Source organism: Heterocephalus glaber, unplaced genomic scaffold (genome assembly GCF_053883595.1).
Source record: "Heterocephalus glaber isolate CG9 unplaced genomic scaffold, H.glaber_assembly_v1.0 deba00001442, whole genome shotgun sequence".
Taxonomy (NCBI): Eukaryota; Metazoa; Chordata; class Mammalia; order Rodentia; family Bathyergidae; genus Heterocephalus; species Heterocephalus glaber.
The window spans coordinates 19,191,099-19,212,310 of NW_028258296.1; positions in this window are offsets into that span (position 1 = coordinate 19,191,099).

Below are 21,212 nucleotides of genomic sequence, written 5' to 3' on the forward strand. Positions count from 1 at the left end.
AGTGACAGCATCGGTCTGCTTCCTTTGAGATTCAATTAGCAGTCAAACAACTCTACAGACTTCGTAATGATACAAGTCTGTGGTATCTCCCCAAATTACCTGGAGCAAGGTAAATGGCCAAGAGAGCTTTGGTCGTCAGGGAAAGCATGAAAGAATATACCGTACAAGCACGAAGTTATTCAGGAAAAATCTGGAGGAAAAAAAAGTGTCTGAAGCTACACAACAGCTGTTACAAATAATAAAATATCATTTGCATCCCTGCGGAGGGTTTCCTTTCTTGCAGCTGGTTGTGTCCCACAGATTTTTCCCCCTGAACTTACTGCTCATTTTCTGAGCTTGGCCAGTTACAACTAAACGATCAAGTAGGTACACTTGTTTGTGTCGGGTATAAGAGAAGAGTACGGCTTCATTTCAAAGAGAGATGCCCAACAAGGAAAGGGTTAGATGGCTCCACGCAGGGCTGTGAAACACTGACAAGCGATTTATATTGGAATCAGACAATTCAGCATGAACGGGGAAAAATCAAGCCTTCGCATACACAGTGTATGTAGTGAGGGGCCAAAGAACTGCCGAAAAGGTTTTATTTTTAGAAGTCTTTACTAAGTTCTTTATAAGCATCTCAATCTTTGTTAAAAAGAAATAGCAGATATGCACATTTTCCTTAGGGGAGCATGTTGTTTTTTTCTCCCATATAAAATTTTAGTAGTTGGCTTCCTAGAGTGAAGTTTTTTGTAACAGAATATACAAATTGTGTTTTTTTATGGTTCTTTATTTATAGTGAGCGAACCATTTTAATAAAATGATTCACTTAGATTATTTTATTATGCTTCATTATGGGTCTTCATATTTTTTCATCTGTTCTTGTTCTTTTCCTGGTTAAAATTAAAATGTTTGACTGTGCAATTAATCACAAATAGATATGATCTGTGAAATACTTTATTTTTTCAAAAAAAACTTGCTAAAATATCTTTCTACAAACATAAAGATCAAAACAATACAAATCACTTAGTTGCTCATATAAGTCACTCTAAACTGAGTTAAATATTAGAGCAAGTATCTCCCATGCATTTATGGGGGGGAAAGACGGTGAAATAAACTTGAAACACAAAAGAACTAGTGGCTGTCCTCCTTTCTGAATTTTAGGCATAATACTCATATTATGCCTAAATAATATAAATGCCTAATGCATTTTTTCACAATGGAAAGTATATTGTTATGCTTTGTTTTGTTTTGTTTTCTTTGAGAGGTAGAGGTGATTGTCGTTTTGTATTTAAAATATCACAACCAAAAGTCTATTTTATGAAAGCCTTTTTCATGTGGCATGTGCCATAGTCTATCTTAAAGCATGAAGGAGAAATATTATATTCAACATTGTATCTAATATTAAAGACAATATTTGGGATTGTGCATGAGGGCTCCAGTAAATCCAGTTAAAAGCAACAAGACTTAGCATTTGTAGAGAGGAGGATGGTAAAATGCTTCACATTTTATGAATGCCTTTTACATGCCTGTTAGCAACCTAAGGGCATTTTGACAGTCAACTGAGTGTTTAGGGTGCAACAACAACAAAAAAATCATTAGAAAGCAATTATTTCTCATCTTATTTCAGTTATGATCAAAACCAATGTTAAGCAGAACTGCTATCATCAATGTAAAATTAATCTGCTAAAATAAATTTTAAATTCAGGATTTTAAATCCCGGAAAATTCAAGAGCACCATGTCTTTATTTTGAATGTCTCTTATTGCTAAAATGTTCTATGCATTGCTTTGACAACATTCAGTATATCTAAAGATTTGTAAATAAAATAAACTACTCAATTGCATAATATTTGTAAATATAAATGCTGCATTTAATATAAATACATATCCTCACAGAAAGTGTCATTGCTTAGAATATAAAAATACAAATGTATACACACACACACACACACACACACACACACACAGATTCTCCTCTCTACATAGTTTGCTGAGTTAATGTTCCTTCTCAGAAAATAAATACTTTGAGTAAGATAGGTTAAATATGTTGGTTGGATTTTAGAATGCAATAAAATGATTACATTAAAAATGACCATATTTAAGGGGAAAATAGCTAAGTTGGGCTAATTTATTATTATTACTCATTGCATTTAAAGAAACTTGGACTGGAGATCAAAGTGCATTTGGATTTGTTTGAAAATTATAAATGACCCATTCCCAGTTTTCCGGCCCCATAAAGTTAGAATGCAGTCTGTGAGTATTCTCTGCTCTAGTCAAGAAGGAAGGGGCTTCAGCTTCAAATGTCAATGCTGTAAACATGTTAAATCTGGAAAATATTTTCTAAGCAAGCAACCATGTGTAAAATTTACCGAACTTGTCATGAAAGGGCTGCAGCTGCAAACCTGCAAACTTCTCACTTCCATGAAGACTCCAGATGTTGAGGTGGGGAGGCGCAGTTTTCATCTTGGCTCCTTAGCTCTTGCACTTTGGAGCCTTTCCTGCCACCATCTTCCTAAACAGTGTCTCCCCAGGTAAAGAAGCAGTGACCATTTAACACAAGGTAAGGAAACCATGCACTTACCACAGGAAGTGCTACATTGAATTTACCTCAACATTTCCAGTCCAAACATGCACCCGTAGACTAAAATTTGTAACCTGTCTGGAACTGAGTTAGTTTAGCAAAAAGCTTCCAAACTGGAGAGGTAAAATAATCAGCTAATTATAAGATTAAACAATTGTCAATTCTCATATGCTACTGCCAAAGCAGATTCCCATTAAATTGTACTTCTGCATCATTTTATGAAAACTTTTTAAAAATCATGTTTGCTGCCTATAACTAAAAACATCTTGGGATAAATTTTAAACTTTACATTACTACAGAAATATAAAATCTGCCAGATATGATCATAAACAAAGACAATTTGATGAATTAAAAAAAACAACTAACTCTACTTTTAACACCACCAGCATTATATGTAATATTTATAATATGCAATCTTCTTTTACAATGTAAAGTGTTTTTAAAATGAAATCTGCACTTAAATGCCAATATCCTCTCCTTCTGGCTTCTCACTTTATGACACTAACATAGGATCTCATTCACCAAGCCAATTGAAATTTTAATAAAAGAAAGCAGGAGTTTCTAATAAACTCCTGCAGTGAGCTGATAATACTAAACATCTTTAGCAGCATGGTGTTTTTTATTATTATTTTAGCTGTATATTAATATGCTAGTATTTGTAAACTCCCCAGTGATACCAGATTTATTTCAGAAGCCTTCACTACATTCTTCCATTGTGAAAAGTTTATCTGACAAAGAAAAATTCTTTTTTGGTGGTTTTCCACCCAACAACTACTTGACAGAAAAATATATAGCTGACAAATGTGTTGTGACTATGTGTTCAGTCCTGGAAGGAATAGTGGCTGATTTCACTCATTGCAGTGCCTATTCTGGGCTAACTAGGAAAACGGGCATAATCCACAACTGCAGTGGAGGCATTACTGAGGTTTTCCTTGCAAATTTAACAAGATATACTGACCCACAAACCTCATCATGATACCTCCATGCCAACTTTACCTCCAGTCCCATCCCTCAGTAACTCCTCTAGATCTCCACTGAGACTTCCCAAGCAAATTATCTGACCACCGCTCTTCCATCTGAGCAGTAGGAATGTTCATCTGGCTACATAGCTTTCTTTTTAAATATGAAACAGAATGTGGGTTTACAATGTAATTGGAGTGTGCAACTCAAATAAAACCATGTGGGATAGTCTTTCATGATACTGAGTATGATATGGAATTGTTATTGCCAATAGTCAGTGAATTTTAATATACACTGTGTGTGATAAGAGTAAGCATCTAAACACTTGGCTATGCATTGGACACTGTTGTATGCATTTTACATATATGAACCCATTTGATCCTTTCTATAGTTCTGTGTGTCAGATACTGTCATTATCAAGAAACTGACTTGCCAGTGTCCTGCAGCTGGGAATGGCCACATTCAATTTGAACTCATATAGCCTAGCCACACTCTGGTTATTCATCTCCCTGTCTGTGTAAACAATGTTGTATTAAGAATGACACTGTCTAACAACTGGTCTCACTGGGCTGCTCTTCTGGATAACAATCATCCCAGTACTTCTTTATCCCTTGTCCTCTGGGTAAGCAGGATATCCCTGGTGTTCTTAATCTTAAGTTCAGAGAAGAAAATGAATTCTCTCATCTTCTATCAGAACTATGCATTCCAATCCGATTCAGCAAAAACAGTCAAGAGGTATTCATTATTATGGATTCCAACACAAAGTTGAAGGGAAGACATGAACAGCCTGAGCCGTGCTGGCCTTATGGAATCATGTGAGCTTTAGGACAAAGCCTAGAAGATGCATGACTTGACAAGAGGGGATCTTTACACAGAATTTTAAAAGATATCCCTTCCTACTAAGCAGACAGAGCCAGGATACCAGATGCGGTGAAAGGACCACCGTGTGCAATAAGCATCTTTGCATAGGTATCTTTGAAATCCTAGTGACCCCTGGAATGCCTGTTTCACCTTGGCTGGTCCAGTGTGGAAGAAAAGAAGGTCTCTGTGGCCACACCCAGACACACTTGATGGCAAGTGCACACAATTTAGAAAAGGAGAAGTCTGTTTTTTTCCAAACCCAGGATACTGGGTCAATTCAACAAGGCAATGGCAGCCCCAGGGGCTAACATTTGAGAACAATTTAAGCAAATGTTAAAATGTATCAAAGTCATCGAGAAAAACACAAGTTTGTTCCCCACCACCACCCAAATTCCCTGTATCATTTTAAGGCAAAGTACTGGCTCTGATTGGCTGCCTTGGAAGGCAGAACTGAACCATTCAGATGCGCTGACGTTAGATTTGTCCAGCCCAGTTTACACTATCCAATCACATCTTGTCCAGTAGCTGTTGTGGAACTGGTTTCCAGGGCAGACTACTAGAAGTTATAGGCACATCTGAAAAGAAAAAAGCATTTGGTGATAGAAATGCCATATATCTTTGTTTAGAAGTAGTGGCTTCTATTAAATTTAATTACTTCCCCTGTGGCTTTAAATCAAGGGCAGCTTCTGTTAAATTTAATTACTTTCCCCTGCGGTTTACATGGCAAAGGTGTCATTGCTACTTGCGGAGTGCTTCTGGCCAAAGTGAAAGATTGGATATGATTTGCTCCATATACCAATGCCTCCTGTCATAGTTTTACTTTTTCCCTCTATCCAATCACATGGTTTTGTGGACATTTTATTAACGAAATTTGCTGTTGGTATCTTGAAAATTATTCAATTAGGAGTATCAATTGACAGTTGAAATCTGGAGAAAAAAGCACTTTTGATACATTTCAACATAAAGCCTTGGTTTATTTTACAAATTCATCATACCAACATTCAGTTTATAATCGGAATAAAGATGCACTTTCTTAATTTTCTGAATGAGGTGGTTATAACCACTTTTATTTTATTAGTTATATGCTCAAGCTAACAATTTTTACTACTAATTATATCAACACTGATTCCAATTGCTCTTCTGCACCCTCACTGTCAAAGTACACATTTGATTGTAGCTACCTAACAACACTACCTTTTATTGACTTGCCACTGGAATGTATTCACAGAAGTGAATTCCTAAAAGTTTGCTTCTCTCAAGATGAAGTAGATCTTCATTAACATTCTGAAAATGAAATGCAGCTTCATAAAAAAATAAGGCAGCTTTCAGACCATTTTAGAATTTCAGAGAAATTTTGCACTATTTTTCCCATGATTCTATGCTGATGTCAGGCTGTATTTCAACTGAAATGACAATGAAATCATTTCAATTCCATGCAATGTGCAAAAAAACAGTCAATTTTTCACTTGGCAAGCTGAAGTCTAAAGTAATTAAGCACTGCTGTGTGGGAGGCAGCTTCCTGCTCTGAAGTCAGCCTGAGATAATTACCATATTAAAGTCAAAACATCATGTGCCGCACTGATAGATAGATGGATGGAGAGATTGGGCATCTATTAAATGATCCATTTTGTTATGCTTCCTGGGAAATGTGCCATTGATGCCAATTAAGAAATATATATTCCAAGTGAGTATTTCTAAGTGACAAAACTTCTAACCGGTAAATTGAATTTATTATTTACTGATCATGAAGTACTTAAAGTCATAAAATCTAGATAGAGAGCAACCTATAAGGAGAATGACATGCTCTGACTCGATTTACAAGCACCCCCGTTACCCAATGGCCATGCTAGCATGAAATTCTTCGTGACAACCTTCCCAGCCACTAAGCTATTTCAGTCCTGAGAACTGTTATTGTAATACTAATGTTATTACAGATAAAACGTAAACATTCAGAAATTTCAAAGTCAAAATCAAGTTAAATGGAGCACTCAATATTTACGTGTTTAAAAGAAAGGTAAATGAAATACACTTCAAAGGGTAATAGCTCTTAAATATCTTTAAATGTATTAAGATAGGAAATGATCTCTCAAATATCAATCTCAGATGAGTAATTTATTAACACAATGCAAATGAATGCATTGTGGCAAGATTATGTTTAAAAATTCCTGGCAATCTTATTTATTAAAAGTTAATAATTTATTAATAGGCCTGCCCAATTCACCAAGTGCATAGTATTATTTGTGATTTTCTAATAATATGTGGCAAAAGTAAACCAATGAAACACATTAGTCTGTGATTTAAATAGGACATTTTTTTTCACATAAACATTAGTGAAAAAGAAAGGAATATGTTGGCTCTGTAAAAGAAGAGGGCATCCCCAAGTCAGAATCTGTTACTGAGTGAAGAATAGGCTCCACTCTGTCTGCAGTGAAGGTTATTTTTGATCTTCTCTAACTATTCTCTATGGGAATTATTCCCACTATTTTCATTAGTTTATTGATACCATAAAAGATGGAGACTAAAGCAATGTTCCTTTAAAATCAGAGAAAAGAACTTTTGAGGATCAAAACTAATATTTTTCTTGTTGACAAAAAAGTAGATTTTAAAATACAAAAATTTATTCATAGAAAGATTAAACGATAATGTGTTTCCCAAGGAGGTAATCTAAAGAATCCATAGGCTGCCTTTATAGCAGATTCCACCCATGCCCTGTGGCACAGCACTTGATCAAGGTCCCAGGGAGCTGGGCAGTCTTCCGAGCAAGGCTGGCATTGCTAAATTCCAGCCTGTACTGGAACACAGGCTCAGGGCTTGGGTTGTGTGTGTTTCAGTAGGAGCCCTGAAATGAATGCAATTTTGGATTACCTTGCATGAGCAAAAAGGAAAAATGGAGTTTTATTGGGGCCTGTATCTGGGCCTTGGCATTCAGCAAAGACGTTTACTGCCTGCTGTTCTATGCTCCCTTTCACATCTCTGGCAACACTATTCTTTTAATTTAGGAACAGATAGAAAAATAAAGAAAAATTAGTCGTAATGGGCAGTAGGAAACAGGAAATATTTCTTTTGATTCTGCATCTAGATCTATATGATACTGATCCAGATATGAATACATACATGTACATATACACAAGCACACACGGATACACAGTAAAAGATTTCCATTTGAAACCAAGGGAGGAAAGCCATCTAAATTAGTTAAAATAGAAAATCGATTTTTGTTTTATTTTGTTCTTCATAGGAGTCAACATTCCCTAGCGAACTGGGAAATTTTATTTGGCTCCTACTTTGCTTAATACTTTCAAAATTTTCCACAATGAAGACAAACTGTTTTCATAGCTGGAAAACAATGAACCCTAATTTTAAAAGATTTTTTAGTTTAGTAAGAAATATTTAGACATTTTGTATACATCTCCAAACAGAAATGAAGTGTTAAGGCCTCTGGGCAGGGTGAGACTGTTTTGCGGTGAGGGTCCTGATTAGAAAACAGAAGGGGGCAAATGAAAGGTCCTCTGGGTGGCCGTCAGTCTTTGGGACTGCAGAGCCAGCCCAGGCCAACAGAGAGCTAACAACACCAGGACTGCAGCTTCCAGCCCACGCAGGCATCATTTTGTAGATACAGATAAGCAAGAAGATCTAGAAGGGAGCAGAGAGTGGGAATTTGGTTTTAGTAACTATAGCTCTAGTCTGGGAGCAAGACGATCTGGGTTTCCTTTTCTGGGTGTACCACTGCCTGGTTTTATGAATTAGGACCTTCTAAAACTGCCCCCTTTTCTTTCCCTCCACCTCTAAAATGCAATCGAGAATGTGCCTGGCATGCCCAATTAGCAAAGCAAAAGCAAAACTAGCAAACAGTCAAAGAGGACAGTAGGTGAGTTCACAACATTAGTTCTGGGAGAATTTCAGGTCTTCCTTGTGAATTTTCGCCTGCTCAAATCCAGGTGCTACATAGAGAATTCAACCTCAAACATCGCTTTATTTTCTGCCCTTTAAGCTTCCGTGGTTTTGAGCTTTTTCTCACCATACTAACTGCAACAGTTAAATTAGATTATTCAGCTTCAGTTTAGAGTCTATTTCATTCTTTAATTTCTATGTTCAGAGATGATGGGTTTTGGTTTGCATCACAGTGGTTCAAAAAGTAACAGGCAAAATGGACTTTCATTTGAAACATTTAAACTTCATGAAAAACCTGGCTTTTACCTATTACACTGAAATGTTGTGAATATAAACAGAATGGCAATGTATGTGAAAGCAGTCTGAGCTTTTCTAAAAGCCTCCCCAGCTCTCATCTCCCACAATACACACTTGTATCTAACTAAAACCAACTGTAAACTACCTGTCAAAGTCCATGTTGATATATTTTGATTATGTATCGGAGGGAAAATTTTTAAGATAGTTCTTTTAACATGCTAAAAAATGAAATAGATTAATTCTATCTCAAACTCCTAAATGAAATAAACAGGACATCAATGCATGTAACGTTTCATTCACACTTCATCCAGTACCTCATTCTTTACTCTCTTGCAATTCACCCATGGTAATCTTCTGTCTCTCAACAAATGTCATATTCAGTAACTCAATCATACATCTTAATCAAAAGCAATAAGTGTAGCACCTGACATAAAAGAACACCTACATAAACATAGTCTTTTGTGTCTTCAAGTCTCTCTCGAACTGACACCTTTAACACAAGACAGCACTTCTCATCACTGGAAACACACCCCTGAATTCATTAAATGCTCAACACTTTCTCTAACATCATAGAACGACAGCCAGCAATGGTGTCATCTGATTTTAAAGCAGACTGGCACTAAAGTTTAGACTTCAGAATTAAGAGGAGATAAGAGAATGTTTCTTTTATTACGGAGCTAGTTCCCCCAAGTTGAATAATTACCTGACCTTTAAATATTATTTTTATGTATAATTTGTCTAATCGCTCCTGGCCCTCCACTGATAAAAGGGAATCCCTTTTGTCTTTAAATTTCAAACCAAGGCAAAGAAACAAGATTTTTTGATGGCATGTGCTAACAGATTTTCATCACATGGAGTTTCCTGCCATTTCCATCAATCTCATCGCCTTGGAGAATATGACCATTTTTTCTATGTGCCTGGTTAGAGAAGAGAAGAGCTGCTCTCCTTCTTATATTTTTATAACTTTGTTCTGTCTCTAGTATTGTAGTAATAGTACCCTGACTGGGCCTTAATGGTCAGGAGGATACCGATAGAAGAAAGGAGGTGGGCACATTTCACCCCTTAGAACAAAGTGGACATGTGACTAGATGCTTTCATGTATTTCATGTCAATAAGATCTTACAATTCTGTTAGGTCAGCATTGTTTGTCTGCATTTTTACAACAAAGAAAATGTGCATTAGAGTTAAGCAAGCTAGGTTACAAACTAAAAATGGGGATGCAGCACTCCATCATGTACGTCAGAATCTCTGTAAATATTTGTTACTGTGCCATCTCAATAAGGTCCTGGCAGGCAAAGATTCTGTAAGTAAAGGAGTTACGATAGAATTTTTAACTCTAAGATGTTTCAAACATTGCTTTTTAGTATCAGTGCACAGTGTCATAACAAATTACCTTTTATAGGCTAAAAATAAGTTATGATTTACACTTCTTTGCACAGATAAGGAAATTGAGGTTAAGAGATTATTTTCATATAGCTACTCAATGTAAGTACCAGAGCCTCACTTTGATTACCTCATAGATTATACTATATTTGAATACTTATGGGGACAAATATTGTACCACCAACCAGTAAATCTACCATTGGAGAGAAAAGTGATATTCATAATAAATCTGTATAATTTTTTTGTACCCTGTACTTCCTATAGTGATGACTACTGATTTAAGTGCAATGGATAGAAAGTCAGGAGATTTGGCTTCCAGGCCTGGCTGTACCACTTACTGCTGAAACTCAGTATACAAATTCTCATGTAAGTTAGGGGATTCATGTATCTATTTCCATTTGGCTTACCAATGAACACCAAGATCAGTGCTTGGAACACAGCAAGTCACCAACAAGTATTGTTGAATAACTAAATAAAATGACTACTCAGAGGCAGTTATATAAGCTGTGCTTTGTAAATGTGAAGTTATAAGTCAGTTTGAGGAATAATGATTACAATCCTCTATTCTTTACTTTTTTGGTTGTTTTTTCTTACTGAAAGTAGAAGTCCTCATACATTTATTTACAGAAACTTCCTTTTTAGGTTGCTTAACATTGTGTATTTGTATAATTTATCTGCTAACAGTTTATCAGGTTGATTTTTCCACTAGTCATTTCTGCCTTCGAGTTCTTGCAAGGTAGGACAGAGGTCAGCAAGGTTTTCTCATGAAGGGCCAGATGATAAATATTTTACTCTTGCTGATCAGGTCTCTCAAAACTATACCACTCTGGCCCCCAGATCAGCCAGAAAGTATGTAAATGAATGAGTTTAGCTGTGTACCAATAAAACTTTGTTTACTAAAATAGATGGCAGGCTTGATTTGGCCCTCAGACTGCATAATTTTCCAACACTTAATCACCATTATTTAGACACTAGAGCTTCATAATTATTATGCTACCTCAAAAGAGTAGCATATCTTCTATTCATTATGGTACTTTAAGTGCTTTGTATGTATAAAAAGCTCTATATCACTTGCTGAACTAAAAGATCAACTTGTGATAAGCTCTATATTATGTACCCTAGGGAACAGAAAAGTAGAAGAATGGTGGCTTCAATAGCACACCCACATGAGAAAAGGGTTTACCGAAAACCACATCCCAGAGGGTTAATTGGTCACAATAGGACCTAGTTAGGCCTAATACCTGGCAATAGAAAGCATGGTAACAGGATGTCTCTTTTAGGTTTGTGGGCCCACTCATTGATGCACAACATATCAAGTTCCTGCAATAATGAATAATGAATAATAAGTGGCAATATTGTACCAATGACAAAATGCAAACAAGCACATAAGAATTACCCTTGTCACACTGAACATAACAAGAAAAACTATCAGCAGGAGTGAATTTTGGAGCTGGTTTTCAAGACAGAGTGGGACATGTAGAGGGTGTAATGAAAAGAAAGGTATCCAACTAGGACAACAACCACGTGTAAAGCCACAGAGGCAAAGTAGAAGACAAACTGATAAGCTTATATGAAATAGTTACACTAGTGAATAACCAAAATCAATATAAAAGACTTGAACAGCTCCTTGCTGTCCGAAGTTGCTCCTTTTGTTGATCATATTATTTAAGACGAGAACTGGACCAATAGTATGACAAGAAGTTCTCAAAAGCTATTCTTTTAGAATAAAAGGACTTAAGGAAATGGGTCTAACCATGAATCTCTGCCAAAAAAGAATTTTATTATGTGGCATGTAGTAGATTAAAAACAAACTCATAAAGTTGGTTCATGCTGTTAAATAATAGCTTTAACCAACCAAAATCCCATGAGTAAGGTTCTACATATGCAGAGGAATACCCCAAGTCTAAGACCCCAGCAGAGCAAGAATTTCCTAGACCTGCCAGCAATGCTGAATTGCTTTCATTCCATAGCACACACTGGCTAGTCATGTGGCTGCCTCTTTCGAAGTCTTTAACTGACAACACTTGCAACCAGCAACATCTATCAAAATGCAGCTGGCTTTAGTGAGCAGGTAAAGTTCAGTAGCCAGATCTCTTTTCTTATTTTTGCTTTTATAGAAAGAAAAGTTAGTTCTAAGACATGTGGGAAAATAGCTAACCCACATGTTTCCACCTTGGAAAAGCCTCCTGTTTGCCCTGGGGTTAGAGTTTTGCCCTTTCCTCATGAAAAGCTGTTCTCACTGCTGGGAATACTCAATGTCTCTCCGGTCAGGGCAATGCGTAGGCTTAGTGATGGAGACCCTTTTGGCCATTCATCCTTGAGAAACAAGTGTTAAGGTAGAAGATGGTAAGAGACCTCGGTTCACAAATTCGTTTAAGAATTTATTAGTTAAACAAAAACTTTGGTTCCTGGAGATTGCCTTGTGAAATGCACATTTCATTTTCCTGGCAATTCAAGTCAGCCATACTTCTAGTTTTATGGAATCTCTGACTTCAGATAATTTGAACAATAGAGCAAGGAAAGACTTTATTAGTTGAAATTAAAATCCAAAACCAAAGCAAAGAAACAAAAACAAATGGACAATAAGCCATATAATTTTATATGGTAACAAATTATCTCCCAGATTCTCTATGGTACCATCATCCACCACTCATTGAAGCTTTAAAAACCGAAGGAACCCTCATTACCTGGAATGCATGAACAAGTAGATTGAAAACACTTCTCAGATTGACATTAATTACAATTAGTAAATTGCTTTGTTTCTTTGAAAACACAAGCCTTTTACTGGCCTTTTACTGGAAGATGGTGAGGGAATTTCTCTTTGATGGGAAACAGAAAGGCAAGAGTTTCAACTGGGCAAAGACACTGACAGGAAGCCCTGAGTTTCTTTTCTTTCACAGGAGACCAGCAGCGTGCATTCTTGAAGACAGAGTGACATCTAAAGGGATTTTGAAATAGCCAGGGCTTTATATGGCAGCCAAACTGACAAAGTCAAGGGCATGTCATATTTTGGAAAACTGATGAGATTTCAGGTTTCCTGTGCTTGATTGTCCCAAGTAACCATGAAAAGAGGATCAAATTCCGATTTTAATGACATGCCTCAGGGCGCCCTCAGGACAACTGCCATTTTTATCTTAGATTCTGCAGGTCCTCAGTGAACAAAAGGGGGGAAAATCAGCTTTGAATAGATTCCGTACGCTCTTGTCAAAAGTAATCCAACTCTGAATATCTATATCCCAAAATATCATCATGCGGGCAGCTTTTATTAACCTGAAGAATTAATAGAGCAGAATATATAAAATGGGGTTTCAGTTATTGATTCTCCAATTAGATCTTGTGTTCCCTAGGTGCTGTGCGTAATAATGGTTTTTGCTCAGTCTCCCGCACTGCACTTCCTAGCGTGCTGCTTCTGCTCTCTCTCTCGCTCTCGGTGTCTCTGTTTCTCATAACCATGCATGCTTTGAATACACATGTGGTGCATAATGACCAGATCTGGGAGGCAAGGCTGCATTTGTGGATTCTGATTATGCTTTTGAAAAATATCCCCGATCCCCAAATTTAGTCTTTTCCAAGCTTATAATCCCTGTTCTCCTTCCTTCTGCACAAAATAATTTTTATTTTGGAGTTGACTATCATAATATGTGGCAGCTTAGCCAGAGAGCAGGGCCCATGTGCTTGTTAACAGCACCCTGATGTTAACAATGAACTAATTACTTTTACTACTGACGTGCTCTGGGGCATTATTTTCTTTCTGTAAGCTTTCCTACTGAACTATTGTCATTACTCAATCAGGACTGAGGAAAGCAAAAAATTTTAAAAAAGTGAATACATTTTCCTCCACAGGACTGAAGCCAGAGTCCCACATCCTAGGTCTTGTCTTTCTCCATTTTCTTTAATTGTGCATTCCTTGAGAAGTTGGAATGCCTTCTGATGCATTTTTACTTATTTATGAAAAATAGTATAAAATCATGCCGGGCTCCTGGGATACTCTATCACATTTATAACCACGATGCCCCAGTGAACTGCTTAAGCACGGATCAGCTGCAGACAGAGAAGTTAACTCTTTCTTCTTTGCAGAAGCTGCGGCAAAGTGGTAAAACAGTTGTGGTATATTCCCCTTTCGATAAAAGCGCCTCTGGAAAGGAGAAATGTGTGCATTTCTCCGTTTGCACAATAGCATTGCTAGTTTTATTGGAGTTGGGGGCATGAAAGGGAAGGGAGAAATGAGAAAGGACCACATTAGCCCAGAGAAAGCTATGATAAGAGAACATTTACAGTGGGATATCATTTGCTGCAAAAGTGTTATTTGGCCTGAAGATAGAATTTGCTCACACAACTGATTTTCTGGGATTGTTTTCATAAAAAACACCCACCCTAGACCCATTCGCACATCTACCCAAAAAACATTTCACTTTCATGTCAAAAGAAGTTGGGATAGAAAATTCAGAACAAAACATGGAACCTGAGGCATCGAAACAGTAAATAACGACAGGATCTTTCCGCTAGTCTTAATAAAGGAGATTAAAGCAACATGTAACATAAGATGTATGTTAATAAAACAAGTGGTGAAAAATAATAAATCGACTACCCTAATAATAGATGTGTATCTCTATATTTCAACTAATCTTTTGCCATTGTTTTTTTTCAACACTTATAAATATATTGCAATCGTAGAAAATGATGATTATCAAACCATAGTGTTCTTTGCAATATGACTATTTAAGCAGTTTTTTTTTAAAAATAAGTAATCTTTCTCATAGGGTAACTTTTCAAAGCTGTCTCAATTAGAGCAAGAATCAATCATTGTATGTTCAGATGCTGTCCAGTTTCCCAGAGCTGTCAGTGCCCACAATCTGCCTCATAGGATTGGAATTTTGATAAGAAATCTGAAATGTAAAGGCCAGAAATAAGAAATCTTAGGGCTGGGGCAACAATAATTAGAATAGTCTGTATTAGTTCACAGGCCAGTTTTTCAGACCAGAAATAAATCCACTTCCTATTAATAATGCAGTTTGAACTTTGTTGCTAAAATATTTCTTCAAGTGTCAGTTAGCCTCATTTGGATTCTTTTGTTCTTCCAATAGTTATTTCACAGTAAGCTGTTGAACGTTTAGCTTTTTCCTGGGAGAAGAGAAGCTATGCTGATAGAATAGGTCTTTGTTCGTGTTTCTTTATGGAGTTGGGCAATAGCAACGTGAAAAGAAACAGTAAAAGTGAGGAAACAGAATGATGACATCCTTCGGCTATTATGCTGTGTTCTCTTCACCACGCAATTTGTAAGTCTGGTTTAGTTCTTGTTCTGATAAAAGAAAAAATTGTGTGTTGATCTTGCCATACCAAAATTTCAGCAAGTTGGGGTTTTTTTTGTAAAGCAAACATATTAAAGATAGGACTTATAAATGAATACAATGGTAAGGAATGAAAACAGTGTCAGAACAAATATAGTAAAAAAGATTATACTAAATTATAATACTTACAGGTCTTTCAATAGCTTTAGATAGAATCATACAACTAAAATGTGTGCTAGTGCGTAGCTCTATTAAAAGAACAAAAATTCTAAACTGTCTCAAAATTTAACATCAAATCATTACCTGAAAATATACTGAGTTTATATTTTGAAAGAGCTAAAATAACTAGAAAACAGATAATTTAGGGTTCTATGGCATATTTCAGTAAAAGAGGAAGAGGGAGAAAGTGAAAGAGGAAGACCACTTTAAAAATGAGGTTTTTGATTCTTTCAAAACTATTATTTAGACCTCTGTAGATTTTGACCTCTGTTGAATGGATGATGGGCTTAAGACATAGATTTTTTATCTTGGTAAATAGTAAATATGGTTTAAACAATGCAAAAATTTGAATAATGATTTTTAAAAAAAAAGATTTTCCCAGGAATTTCTTTATAAGGTTTATGAATTACTCAGATTTAAATCTGGACTTTCTACTTCTGATATATGTGATTTATAATATTAAAAGAATTAGTAATCAAAATATTCCCATGTATCACACACAATATATTTTTATATCATACATGAGTCAGGCAAACTTGGTGTAGAATCAAAAATGAAAAGAATGAATTAGCAATTACCCAGATCAGTTTAATTCCATGATCCTTATGAGGCCCCAAACAGGGTCGTATACATTCTTGATTGTTAAAGTGACTACAGGAGAGTATATAAGAGGGTGTTTTGAATAGTCTGTAATCTGCTTAAGTGTTCACAAACTGAATGATACCGACATTGATCAATTCTACACCAGCCGTTCCCACATATTCATCCACATCATGAATAGGAAATATGAGATATAATTATAACATTGGCTGAGTTTAGCTGAAACTATTTCTATCTAGAATTACAAACAACTCCTTATAGTACAAAACCTCCACCCCCAGAAGGATCATATCTTTTTCTAGTTCTAATTTTAACTTGAAAAATCACTTCTCAGGAAACCAAATATCCTTTTTAAGAGTAAGAACAATATAAAAGACATATAATATATTCAGTTCATAGCAGAGTGAATCATTGAGGCAACTTCCAAGTTATGAAATGTATCTGTTAAAGCTTAGGCTTGGTTTTGTCAGAAAAGCAGTATTAAAAATAGCAGGCTGATCATACAACTGTGGGAGGAAAAGAAAGGCATTAGCAAGCACATAAGTGAAGGAAAAAAATAAATCTAAATACCATCTTCATGATTTTATAAAGAAATGAATTTTATCAGAACAAGTACATAAGTTTCTAACCAGCAAATAATCCAAAAAAGGAAATAAATGCATTTTCTTTGGAATTAGCAAAATACACTGTACTTGGAGAAATACTTAGACTTGCATAGCACCTTGTTTTAAAAATCACCCTGGACTGCAGTATTTCTTGTCGTAACTGTAAATTAAGAAGACCAGGTTTTATTTCCACAGTTTTACACAATGACAAAACTGAACCCTTATATCTAATTCCCCCACTTTTCTCTTAGACTAGAAAAGCCTGCCTAATATATGATGCACAGTAGATGAGTTTTGAGTATCTGGTGTATGAGAAAATAATTTAATAACTCAATAACTACCTATATGGACAAGGGTTTTCATTAAAGAAAGGGAAAAAAGCTCTCAAAATCCATTCCAAACTTCTGTCTTTATTACTATTTTACTTATAGATGACACTAATAATAGAAGGATTACCTTGGACTGGCCAACATGTTCATTTATTTAACAAATATTAATTGACCACCCCTGTGCGACAGGTATACAGATACAAAGATGAACATAACACAATTTCTGCCCTTGTGGAATTCACCGTTTAGTGGAGTAGGAAACAGCATCTCTATAATTATAAAATGATGTGATACATGTAATGATGGAGACTTCTCAGCATAATATGGTAGGAAAAACATCTGAGGAAAAACATCGAACACACCAGGATGGGGTGGGAAGATGCAGAAACTGCTTCCTGAAAAAGTTACCTGGGAAAACAAGGAAGAAAGGGTGTAGGAAATGATTACAATTAGAGGGAGGTATTTACAGACTACCCCCAAGTTTGAGGTTTCATTGAGGACTTACAGAAATCCACATATATTCACAGATGTGATTTATAAGGAGAAAAAAATACATGAGGCAAAGTATAGGGGAAACCACAGGCTAAGAAGAGTCCTCTCCCAATTGAGTCACACAACACTTGCTTAATTAAAATGTTGTGACAATTTAGGTGAAATATATTCAAATATATAACAGAGAGGTTTGTTAGACACTTGGATCCCAGGACTGCTACTTAGAGGATAGTCTCTGTAGGTGTCTTGGTCTAAGAGGTACCAAAATTCCAGGCTTTCAGAAGGAAAACTGGTGTTCCACATAAACCGTTGAGTTGCTGTTATCAGTTTTAGGAGTGGTTGGAACCAGAGCCCCACTGACATCCAAGTCTTCAGATGACTAGCAAAGGGACAGCCCTGGAGGCAGACCTTTCAAAAGATAGCAGTTGAGCCTCCTTTGTCAGCTCTTTTCTGCACAGGTTAATATAAATAATCTCAGATCAGCCAAAAATCACTAGAGGCACCCTATGTAGGTAGGTTGACTTTATTATCCAGCTTGTCAATCTTTTAAGAATGAATAGGAATCCATTAAATATGCTAGAAAAATAAGAGTAAACCAGAAATGACCGAGGTATGGACATGTGGTTGTATTAACATGTGAGACAATCATTGGATTTGCTGGAGTTTAATGTTACATGAGTTGGGCAAAGTTCAGGAGGCGACTGAGGCTAAATAATGGAAAAATCTTAAATTTTAAGGAGTTTTGACTCTATCTGTGGGTGGTAGGAAAAGTGTAAATAAGGACTAAAAGGTATAATAGATAATGTGAAATAGGAAGAAAAGGTGCAAAGGGGAAGGGGAAATGGGAGGGGGAGGGGAAAAGAAAGAAGGAAATGGAATTAATATGAGAAAAAGAAAAAATGGGAAACAAAGTCTTTGTAACTAGGGAGGGGTGGAGGGGTTGAAGGGAGGGCAGGGAAATAGGGAAAAAATAAGAACCAAGATGGATCATGTAAAGGTGCAAATTTCCAATGATGAATGTCGTTATACTGTATACTTTAAATGTACCAATATAATTAATAAAAAGTAGGAGAGGAATAAGGTCAATAGTCAAATGGAAAAATCTGCTATTTTTAGTTGAAAATCTCCAAAGGGCAACTGCCTTTCCCTGGTCCTCATGCACTAAGGCAATGTAATGAGGAGCCCAGGCTCCAATGTTCCAGTTCCAGCTCTGCCACCTACTAGCTGTGTGAGCTTTCACAGATTACTCTCCCTTGCTTCACTGTTCTCATCTCTAAAAGTGAAGAGTAACAACTTCATGGTATTTTATGTGAGAATTAAATGAGCTACTTGTACTTCATTAAATAAAAGGCACTGTCAACTGCAAAAAACTTCAGAAAATAGAAAACACTGCCAATAAAAGTATGACTCAATGCTTTTTCATTGCTTAGAATTTTCACTTTAGCTATAATTTAGACAGTTTTTCTCCAATATTACAATTAGGTACACATAAAAAGCAAAGTATAAATGAAATAAAGTGGCTGTTGCTTTGAAAGAAAACATTAAGTTTTGATCATTCCTTCTATAACATTTGCTCCATTAATGTTAAATTTTGCTGTCATTTCTTGCCTTTATGAACAAACACTATCTTTTGGTTTCAGCGCTGAATCATAATGTAATCATTTTACAATATTTCAATACTTAAACTTAACACAGGTGCCAAAAATGCATATAACTCGAGTTAGATGATGACAATGTGAATAGCCGTCACCAAGATTGTGCATACTCTGGCAATGATGATGTGCCATGATTCTGCCTGCTTGGCAGTAATTATAAGATGCTGAGCTTATAAGACTTCCATTTTCAGAGATGTTAAAGTGTACATCTTAAGAGAGATGAAATATCATAATAGAAAAGGTTGATTTATTGTGAGCCTAGTGAAAAGGAAACCTCCCTGCCTTTCAATTGTACAGGCTCTATCTAAAGCCATAAGAAGGGCTTTAGTAATATATGATCATGGTTGTGGAACTGTGAAATATTTTCTTATTTTCAAAGATCTAAGCTTCTCCTTTAAGGAGTTAGAAAAATAAGATCAAATTAAACTAAAAGTAAATAGAAGAAGCAACACAGTAAAAGAGAAAATCAGTGGACTAGAAAATGGATTAAACTATAGAAAGAATCAACAAAAATCAAAAGTTGATTCTTTGAAAAGATTCATAAAATTGATATAGCCCTAGCAAGACTGATGAAGAAAAACTTAGGAAAAAATGGAAATCATTAATATCAAGAATTAAAAATGGAACATCCTTTGACAAATATTTTAAAAGATAAGAAAAGAAGTACTATAAATAACTAACTCTATGACAATAAATTTGACAAGTTAGGTAAAATGGAAAAATTCCTTGAAAAACACAACTTACCAAAACTGACATAGGAATACACAGAAAGTCTAAATAGTCCTATATCTCTAAGGTAGAGAACTTTAATGATTATCTAACAGTTATTTCCACTTCTATTATTCATGCTCTTATGAAATTGCCTCCCTCTGAGAGTAGGTGGAGTTTGTGACTTGTTTTTAATAGTAATATGAGGCCAACTTGATGGAATATCATTTGCACGATTATGTCATGTAAGACGGTAACTTTTGTCTTGCTAAGTGATTTCCTCCCCACAGACTGTCCATTGCTGGCTTTGATGAATTTGCCATGGAGAAAAGCTTCTATGACAAGGAACTATAACTAAATTCAGCAAAGAAGAGAGGCCTATATATACCCAAAGGACTTGGATCCCACCAGCTGGGCTTGGGAGCACATCTTTGACCAGTTGATCCACAGATGAAACCTCAGTCCTGCCCAGTACCTCAATTTCACCCTAAAGTAGATCCTAAAGTAGGAAATCCTAAGGTAGGAGAGTCGACTAAATCATGCCTGAGAAAGTGTGAGATAATAAATGTGTGCTGCTTTAAGCAGCTAAGATTGTGGTAATTTGTTACATAGCAATATATAAACAACAAAAATGACTATGTATTGAATTTGTGACCCAAAAAATTGTGCACACAAAGAAAACTTCAGGCCCAGAAGAGTTAGGTGGTGAATTTTATCAACCAAGGAAGACATAATATTAATCTCACAAAAACATATTTCTGCATGCACAGAGGAGGAAGGATACCTTCCAACTGATTATGAGAAAGTAACAATCTAGAATTCAAGACTTGAAAAAAAATTACAACAAAAAAAGTGACAGACCAAAATCTAGCTTTCCTAAAGATAGCTACAAAATTCCTTTTTTAAAAATTAGCAAATTGAATTCAGAGATATAGAGAAAATGTATTTTGACTAAGTGAGACACATAAAAGGGAAAATATATTTTGACTAAGTGAGTTTATCCCAAGTATGGAAGGTTAGGTCAACATTTGAAAATCTGTCAATGTAATTTGGTACATTAACAAAATAAATGGCAAAACAAAATCATTTCAATAAGAGCAGAAAAAAAACTTGACAATACCTGTCCATGATAACGTTTAGCAAGCTAGGAATAAATAGGACTTTCATTATCTTGCTAAAAACATCCACATAAAACATATAGCTAATATTATACTTAATGGTTAAAAGTTAAGATTAGAAGCAAGGTAAATATGAATGCTCTGTTTTTCAATACTGCATTGAAGTCCTAACTAGTGCAATAAAGAAGATAAAATTCTTAAGATACAAGTACTGAAAAAGAAGCAAAATTGGAATTATACACCAA